Genomic DNA, 10,256 nt, shown 5'->3' on the forward strand with positions numbered 1-10,256 from the left:
GTGTTGTAAATAAATAAGTTAAAGTGCAGATTTGGACACATCCATGCATGAAGGGGGAAAGTAGAGACATGGGGAGCCACTACAGGGTCAGTTCAAATGAAATTCTCTAATATTCAATATGTAAGTTTTCTCTATTCATAGTTAGGAGGGAAGAACCATGACAATGGCTAGAAGAAACACGTCACTGTTCTAAAAGCACAATGCATATCATATGGAAACATACAGGTGGAGGGATAGGAGTAGAAATAGCTGTCAATACATACATTTGCATGTAGATATAGATATTGATGTAGAGGTTCCAAGAGTCATGTTCAAAGGTAGAACTGTTACGACTAGGTCAAAGCTGCATGCTTATCACTCAACAACTTGTGTCCCAAAAACTTACTCTGCAAATCAGGCCTTAAAGCATTATCTTTTCATTCCAATCAGTGTGCCATTCAGTGTAGCACTATTAAGGCACATGATACAGTTACTTTTAAATTTTTACTCAAACTTTTCTCATCATGCAGATTAGAAGTAATTTGGAGTCACGGTTTACATCTTATATTTCTTTTGTTTAATTATTGTGTGGGGGTGGACTGATGGTGAAAGGATAATTATTCATTCAAATAATATCCATATCAGAACTATTTTGTGCTTGGCACAAAGATAAATAAATTGTAAAATTCTAATCTAGATGATCATTATAAAGCATATAGACTATTTATTTGAAGTATCCAAGATTGGTAAGTATCTAGAGGCAGAATTAACTGGGGCACAGTTGGGTGATACGGATTTGGGTGAAAGGCTAAGTAAAGCTTACAGTTTCCTTTAGGGAGTGATAAAATGCCTAAAGTTGGTTTTATGTTGATGGTTCCACCATTCTATAAATACACAAAGAACAATTAAAATGTACGCTTCAACGGATGAGTTGAATGGGTTGCAGTTGTACCTCGAAAAAGCAACAGGTGCAGTTATGCAATCAGTTCTCCCTTCAGTAAAGTATTCTATTCCTTTGCAGTAAATACAAGCATCATCCTGTCAGAGGTATATGTGAAGACTGTTGACCTCAAAGAACACCTCAAAGTGGTAGAGAAAGTTCAGTTACCGTGGACCGACACGTTGATTGTTGAGTAGCTGTACCCACAGCTCCTGCTACCATACTGCCTTAGTCAATAGCTTTGCTTTCTGAGAGCTGGATATCAATTCTTCAAAATTCAGTCACACGGGGAAGGAACCTGCCCCCAGCTGTTTGCAGCTCTCTGAAACATTTGCTTTCCATTCAGATGGAAACCCAGAAGAACAGGAAATCAAGCTCTGACATGTGGGCATTGGGTCCAGTGGCCAGCATTTTCTTCTTTGGAAGATTAATGAAGCACAGTGATTCCAGCTCATTCCACTCCCGACCAGGATCAGCTCTCAGCAGCTTGCCAGTTTAATATCACTTCACTTCCATGTTCAGGAATGATCCCAACTGGAAAGGGCTGGGGAAACTTTGTCCAAGAATTCTTTTTTTTTTTTTAAGGAACAGCTTGATAGTCCTTCTAGAACATTTCATAAGCAATATTACAAGTTTTCCTTTTCTTTTTTTTTCTTTTTTAGTGTCTAGGGATGGAGAAAAGAGGAGGCAGGGGGTGGGGACATTGCAATCACGAGTCAAATTTCAAAGTCAATAAGTTGAACCTCTGCTAGGCCCTGGGTATTTTCTAAATTAATTGACCATCAAATTCTTACCCTCTACATCTGCATTGCGTTAAAGATCATAAAACTATTTGGGGATTTTTGCTACTTAAAGCAAAGATTGCATGGGCATAACGCTTTGAGAGGGCCTGTTCCTTTTCAAAAACGTGATTTTGAATTCATAAAAAGCAACAAGATTATCTTTTGTGTTTATGCATTGCTATTCGCCTCTAAGGAGCTCAAAGGACTTTGTGTCTTCTTGTCGATCTCGATAAGGGAAAATGGAGGCACAGTTTGCTGTCCTCAGTGGACGCTGAACAAGAACTTGGATTTCCTGTGAGGCCTTTTAGTGTTTGCCAGTTGTTCCACTTGAATTCTGTCGGAGCTGTGCATTCCTTTGGCTTGCTAACTCGTTCAACGAATACCTATGTAGTGTGCTAGATACTACATGCACACTAGGGCTACTGTAAGAAAGGAGGATGACTGGCTACTGGCAGGGAATGTACAGCGCAAAGGGACAAATAAGCAGGTGGAAGGCACAGGCAATCTGGAAGTCAATAAACCAAGTAATAGTAGGAGAAATAAATCCAGTGCTCTGATAGCGGATAAGATGGGAGGTAAAATTAATTATTTCCCATAAAGACAAGTCCCCAAACCCTCTCAGAGAAAAATGACAATTGAGATGAAACAGGAAAGAGGAATAGAAGTTAGCCACACAAGGAAAGTGTTAGGGAAACGTGTCCAGATATGGGGAATAGTCAGTGCAAAGAGCCGGAGAAACAACTCTTGGGGCAGCATGTGGAAGGTCGTATGGGATGAGAGGCAGAGAAAACCAAAAACAGAAACATGAATAGTGGTTTGTAAGCACATGAATGATACTGGATATGTGTAGCGGCTAATGCTTACTGCAGAATCACATAAAAGACAAAACTGTCTACAAGTGTTCCAAATTTAGGCACGGCATCATTATCAATTACATTTTCCAAGTGAGTAAAGGGTCAGCTTGAATGCTTAACACACATAGTTAACACGGTAACTACAACAACAGGGATTGGAACCCAGAACTTTGACGCTGGAGCCAGACACTGAAGACAACGTGCTGTGCCATTCCTTGGTGCTTAGGCCACACACAGGATAAAGGAAGCTTGTGGCATTGGAAGCAATTGTTACATGCAACTAGTCTACTGAATCTTGACTGCAGGAGCAGCCATGGAATGCAGCAGTAACTTGGCTTAGGAAACTGACATCCCACACTGGAGTTCCTGAGTTCAAGTTCTAACTCCACTCCCAATTCCAGCTTCCTGCTAATGTGCACCCTGGAGTATTGGGTCATGCAGCTGGATCCGCAATGCCCAGCAGGAGACCTAAAGGAAGTTTTTCCCATGGTTGTGGGCATGTGGGGAGTGAAAAACTACCTTTTTCCTTCTTCCAATGTTTCAAATAAATAAAAACACAAATTAATAAAAATGAATAGGCTTAGCTCCAGGAAAAAATCAACAATACTTCAGATACTTACAGAATTATGTGAGCCAAGCTAAGGGATCAGGCAAGTCTTGCTGCGGGGAATTAACCAGGAAAAGAAGGCCAGGTGGCATTGTTCTAGGAGGTTCAGAGGCTTTCAAAGAGCATGATCTGCTCAAATCACCCAAGCAATTCTGCCCAGCCAAAACACAGAGGGTAGAAATTAAGTGGAGCTTGACAGGAGGTGATGCTGGGGTCAAAGATGTCAATAGCTGAGTTTCCTTTCTGACTTCTCCCGCTGCTCAGCTTACCTGAAGTGTGTAGATAGCACAAATAAGAAAGGCAAGCCTAACATCTTTTGTTTTGTGGTTGGATGGAAGTCAAGGAGAAGTGCTCACGGCTACATGATTGGTCTGGCATATTATGGTTGGCCGAGGAAAAAAAGCCATCGGATAGCCAAAGCTCAGTTGAGCCTGGAAAACCACCAGCTGACTCCTGAGTAAGTCAGGAGCTAGTCCAAATCTGAGCAATGCACTGCTAAGTAAACCAAATGCCAGCCCATACCCGAATCTGCCTTCTGGATGTTGGAGTTCTTGGGATTGCTGTTTTAGCATTTTTTTCCCTCAAGTGACTGCTAAATTTAGCTCTGAGCTACTGTTTGAGGGAGACAAGGAAGAAACTCAAAGATCAAGAGAGGAAATGTCATGCTGGAAACGCCCTGGAAAGTTCTTGGAGCCATGCTCTGTCTTTCTTAGGACACAAGCCCGTGGCTATTTCTCCTTCTTTCTTCTTTGTGTTCTGGTCTGGTCCCAAAAGCACACCCTTTGATGATCAACTGGTTCTCACAATGCCTCTCTCTATGTGACCCACCCCAACTTTAAAGCCAAAGCTCAGGGACCAGGGATACAGGAAGAGCCTTACACTAAAGAATCTTCCGTGATGCTCCAGAGCATCTGCTGCCACCTAGAATCCAAGTCTTCCCGGACAACCATTGCCAACAGACTCAGCGGTGACTCATCTCATTGTTCAATGATCACTTCTATTTAAAAATTCTTTTTCTCATCCCAGAAGATCTGTTTACTGCTGACCACTTGGAGATGACAGAAAGATGGAAAGAAGCCAGCATCACCCAGGAGCCTTTTGCATAATTTACAACGTGGCGGTGACTATCCCCGGAGAGTCTTATCGAACTACAAAATATTTTCCTTTTTGCAGAAATACAGATTTTACAAAAGCATTCATATGTGTGTGTCCATTGAAGACGGCAGAGGGCATGCCATTTGTGGTATCTTTTTCTCATTTTTTCTATTAGATATTACTTATAAGGGTCCTTATATGTGAAGAGGACTGATCCTTTCTTAGCCATATAAAAATGCTCTTCAGAAAGAACATTGAAGTGCCTTGAGAGGTTGTGGACATTTTTCCCTTTTGTCACTAGCAATTCATGAATTATTTTGCACCTAAATAATTTTAATTTTAATGGTGACACAGTACAGTTCTCTATACTTATGATTCATAACATTCCTCTGGTCCTTAGAAAATTCTTCACCTACTCCCAAAAAATGCCATCACTTCTGGTTCTCTGATGAAACTTCTTTTTTAAGATTTATTTTTAATTTTTATTGGAAAGTCAGATCTACAGAGAGAAGGGGAAATGGAGAGAAAGAGCTTCCATTTGCTGATTCACTTCCCAAATGGCCACAATGGCCAGAGCTGTGCTGGTCCAAAGCCAGGAACCAGGAGCTTCTTCCGAGTCTCCCATGTGAGTGCAGAGACCCAAGGCTTTGGATCATCCTCCACTGCTTCCCTGGGTCACGAGCAGGGAGCTGGATGGAAAGTGGAGCTGCCGAGATGTGAAATGGCACCCATATGGGATCCCAGTGCATGCAAGGCAAGGATTTAACCACTGAGCCGTAGCTCTGGGCCCTCTGATGAAACCTCATAAACTCCTTTGGTCCTGTTACACGCTCTGGCATTGAGAACAAAGGATGAGAAAAAGTGACCTAGCTTCTTACATTTCAATTGGACAGCTGATTGTTCCTAATATCCTATATTGCTAAATCCATCCAACTCTTCCCCATGGAATTAAAATGTTTCCTTTGTCATAGAAGCTATGTCATGATTTTTATATGATTATAGTTTATTTTTGGATTTCCTATACAACACCACTGAGTAGTCTACATCACCTTGCATCTATTTCAATGGATGGTTTGTTTTTTAGCTGACAAGAAAAGAGTTTTGCTGAATATTTCTTTTTTAAAGATTGGGCTGGCACCATGGTGTATTAGGTTAATCCTGTGCCTCAACACCAGCACCCCACATGGGCATCAGTTCAAGTTCCAACAGCTCCACTTCTAATCCTGGGAAGACAACAGAGGATTGCTCAAGTTTTTGGACCCTGCACCCTTGGGGAAGAAACAGAAGAGGCTCCTGGCTCCTGGCTTCAGAATTGCCCAGCTTCAGTGGGGAGCGAATCAAAGGATGGAAGATCTGTGCCACTGTCTTTCTGTAGCTCTGTCTTTCAAATATAAAGAAATATTTTTTAAATTGCTAAATAAACTAAGTGTTCTTTTGTTCCAGATTAAAGGAAGAACCATTGGAAACTCCAAATAAAATCCCTCTTGAGAGAACAGTTTGAAAATCAGAAGTGGAAGAAGATGCAGTTTGGGGAGTCTGTGTTCTTTACCTTTTCCCCTTGGCTCTCTCCTCCTTTCTCTCTGATATTTTCCCATTATCTTCAGGTCCCTTGATTTCTCTCTAGCTTTAGTACCAGTTCACTGTGAATATCCTAGTTGCACCATTTTGTCTTTTATTGCAGAACCTTTTGTCTTTTATTGGTTCAGTCTCTTGTCCATCACAAACTCTACACACCTGCTAGGGCATTGATCACTGGCCAGTCACTGGATTACTTGCATTCCCCCTTTCTAACCTGCTGATGTGAGGGTGGAAGAGTGGAGAGGTATACATGATAAGGTAAGCATCTTAGCATCAAGTGTCGAAGACTATAGGCCCTAGGTTTTCATAGGCAGGCATGAGTACACTGCAGACACTTGAGCATGTGGCTTACCCAGAGCATCAGTGTAAGCAGAATAAATAACATATGAATGTATACTTTCTGTGTGACTTCAAGTTTAAACATATAATTATTAATATATGTATAATAACATTCATTGTGTCCTTATAATTAGCTAACTAGTGCTGTGTACTTTACAACCATTATGTGGTTACCAACTTACGAAGGTAAATATCATTGTCACCATTTCACAAATGAAATTGTGGATCTGAGAAATTAAATATAGCTTACTCTAATTCACTACTTGAATGGTAAATCCAGAGATTGAAACAAGCTTACTTGGTCATCCAAACTGAATATATATATATTATAAAATATACATATATTATAAATATATATATAGCTGAATATGTATATTTTATAATATATAATATATATTCAGTTTGGATAATCAAATAGATATATATTTGTTTATATTTATATTGTATTATATTTATATGCATGTATTTCTTACTATGCACATATTTTATCATAATTTATGCAGGGGACATGAGTAGGGGTCATCTTTTTCTTTATCTTCAATAATGACTACAACCGACTATATTTTGAATGGTAATTTTGAATTTCAGTAAGACTTTCCCCAGTTTCTGTGGAAATGACTTGTACACTTAAGGAAGCTAACAAGATTTTTATTTGTAGTTCACGAGCAGAATTTTTTGTTTTATTTTGGGAATCAGCATAGCAGGACCAGATGGAAATGGCTTCCACTAAAGTAAAGCTTTCATGAGCTTCGTTACATAAATACCTCTTGCATACCAAACACCACTCTGTGCTTTGGAAATATTCTCTGTGACAACATTTTTCAGAGTGAATTCTTCAGCCAAATGAATGTATCCATCAAAACACAGATCTCATCTGATATGTCAGAATCCAAGTTAACAGGCTTAGAAGAAAAATATAAAATTGTGCAGTCCTTTCCTTGCCCTCATGTCATGGACCCTGAAATCTGCAAGTCACTACTCTGGAAAATCCAAAATAGATGGAAGGAAAGAAGAAATGAGTCCTAAGCCCAGCAATAATTCTAGCTGGCTGGGAGCCTTCTCAATTCCCCCTGTCTATGCCATTAGTCTGAGGAATCCAGATCGTTTTTTCTATACAGGTTGAAACGAAAAGCACACAGACCAGTCAATAAATGCTTTATGGAGAAGAAATGAAAAAAATGACACCATTTTGTCATCTTGTACAGTAATGGAAAATGACAAGGTTGAATATTTGATGAGATTGAATATTCTAGCCAGCAACAAGTACAGCCAACATAAGAGGGATAATGAGATAGCATTCCTGACCTGAATCATGAGCGTCTATTTGAAAAATAACTGGAGCCAAGTCACGGCCTTCACTGTTGGGGACAAGTTGAGATTTTCTTGAGTGGCCATCCAATACCTGAGAGTTTACAAGCAGGTGAGTGACGTAATGGATTTGGTGTTTGAATCTTAGGAGATGAACTGAAAACTTGTCACAGAATAATCTGTTAGGAGGCTCCGAAGAAAGCCTTGGAAAGAGAATAACAGGCGCATAAATGAAAATAATAAGGGGAACAGAGAAAGTGATTCAAGAGCTGGAAACATCCAGATACAATTCTGACAATTTAGAAATCATATCGCTTTTGTCATCATGAGGAAAACAAGCAGGAAATGTGAAAAACTGAGACTTTCATGGACTTTTTCAAGAACAGAGATCACAGAGCAAATTCACCATTCTGGAGAAGTGGACACACTCAGAGAGTGACTCTCTAGCTCTGCTCACCTAGAGCAGAAGGTTCTGGACCATGAGATGGGAGGAATGCTGGCATAGGAAATCAGATGAGGCTAGAGGTGGAGGGTCAACTATCCTAAGACTGAGGATCACCTGAGAGCCATGTTTCAAGGGTGTTGAGTAGGGTTGGACATCTTTCAGTGGGCTTCATTTCCGGAATCCCTAGCAGGTTCTCTTAAAGAGACAACCATGAGCTCCTCAAAGCCCAGATGAGAAGAGCAACCAATGTGAGCCAAGCCAGAGAGCAGGCTCCTGAACAAAGACCTATTCTCCAGGGCAAGAACACATCAACAGAGACTCATCCTTCTTGTCACATGGGCGCTTTTCCCCCCTCCACTCCACTCTCACCTGAGACAGGAGAAGAAGAGAAGAAGTCAGAAAATCTGTGACAGTCATGGGCCACTGAAAACTGGGGTTGTCATTCCCTCGCCCTGTGTCACCACCTGGAATGGGGCTTTACACCTGAAAGAGTAGCAAGACACAAATTTGACCTGAACAGAAGCTCTTAGCGAAGCCCAAAAGTCGATAAAGCAGCAATGGTTAGGGACACCAAATGAACTTGGTTGCTCCAGAGCCTGTAGCTACAGCCAACATTACACATCGCCCATTATCTCACCAGCTGAACTGAAAACCTCACACTGAAATATTCGCTTTGGCTCTGAAGACATGACATATTGACTTTCAACCAAAAATTACAAGGTGTGCTACCAATCAAGTAGAAAAATAGTCTGAAGACATCATATAAGCACTGAAATCAGACTAAGATATAGAGACAGAGTCTGAATGACCTCACTGGGAATTTAAAATGATCAAGATTAATCTCATCAGGGCACTTACAGAAAAGAACGACAAGGAAGATCAACTAAGTAAATACAGAGATGGAAACATGACAAAACAACCAAAGGAACATGTTAGAAATGAGGAGCAATATACTACAATATACCAGCAAGGTTTTTTTTGAAAATTCTAAGTTAATTTAAGCTGCAGCTATGGAAACATATTGAAGGATTATAGCATTTTGATGAGTAAAATAAAAGGCAGCATTGCCATAAGGGGAAAAGAGGAAAGAATTGATAATACTTGGTTACATGGTATCTGCTCTAAAGTGGGTGTAACATTGCATTATTTGAAAGTGGCCAGAAATTGGTTGTAAATATATGATGCATACTCTAGGGTAACCACTACATTTTTTTTTCTAAGGGAAATATAAATAATATGTTAAAGGAAAAGATAAAATTGAATTATACAAAATGCTTAACTAAAACCAGAGAAAGGAGGGAGGAAGTTAAAGAAGACAAGAAGCAATAAATATAACGATCGCTTCTTGGCCTTTTGGCTAAGATCAAGTGTAATAAATATAACAAATAGAAAATTGCTGCAAACATGCTATTCCTTAGTCCAATGATATCAGTAAGCAGTTTAAATATGACTAGGCTGCACGCATCATTTAACACACAGAGATTGTCATAATGAATCGACTAGAAGAAGTCTCCACTCTATGCTGTTTGTAAAAATATTTCTATTTAATATATAGAAATGGATTTAAAACAAAAAGATGGGGAAAGATATACCTGGCTAAAACCAATTAAAAAGAAATTTGGAGCAGCTGTATGAATTTCAGACAAACCAGATTTCAAAGCCAAGAAAATTATAAGAGAAAAAGAGGGGCATTATATGGTGACAAGAAACCAATGCCCCAAAGAAAATATGTCTTCCCTAAACGTGTACATATTAACAACAAAGCATCAATATGTATAAGGCAAAAACTGCAATGGGAGTGGGTAATTAGGATAATTGAAGACTTCAAAACTGAATCAGAAGAAACTCAGTAAGGATATATTTTGATATAACTGGAATTAATAAAATATCTTATCCCCAAATAGCAGAATACACAATCCTCTCTGGTTCTCACATGTATTCACTAAAATAGACTACATGTGGTGTCGTAAGAAATACCTTCACACATTCAAAACAATACAAATTCTGCTCTAAATATCATACAATACTTAAACCAAGTGCAAATAAAAATTTAACCTATCAAAACTGTGTAATGCAGCAAAGGCAATGCTTACAGGGAATTTATAACACTAAAAGTATGTCTTAGACAAAGTTCAAAACTTAGTTTTAAAAAAAATCAGAGCTATAAAAGATAGGAAAATAATAGAGGAAATCAAAGGAAAACAAAAACTGGTTCTGTTAGAAGACTCATAAGATTGCTTGATTTCTTGCCAAGCTAACCAAGGATAAAACAATGAAGAGAGGCCAGTGCCATGGTGCAACAGGCTAAGCTTCTGCCTGTGGTGTTGAT

At 39.4% G+C, this 10,256-nt stretch overlaps 1 non-coding gene across 1 annotated transcript; it reads left to right on the top strand.

Annotated features, from left to right (window-relative positions):
• Positions 1 to 9,264: 9,264 nt before the first annotated feature.
• LOC121170615 lies at positions 9,265 to 9,448 on the top strand. The gene has a single exon (XR_005886034.1). It is a non-coding gene; the product is annotated as a U2 spliceosomal RNA (small nuclear RNA).
• The last annotated feature ends 808 nt before the right edge of the window (positions 9,449 to 10,256 follow it).

The sequence above is a fragment of the Ochotona curzoniae genome, unplaced genomic scaffold (assembly GCF_017591425.1).
Source record: "Ochotona curzoniae isolate NIBS_2020 unplaced genomic scaffold, NIBS_Ocur_1.0 scaffold_2453, whole genome shotgun sequence".
Taxonomy (NCBI): domain Eukaryota; kingdom Metazoa; phylum Chordata; class Mammalia; order Lagomorpha; family Ochotonidae; genus Ochotona; species Ochotona curzoniae.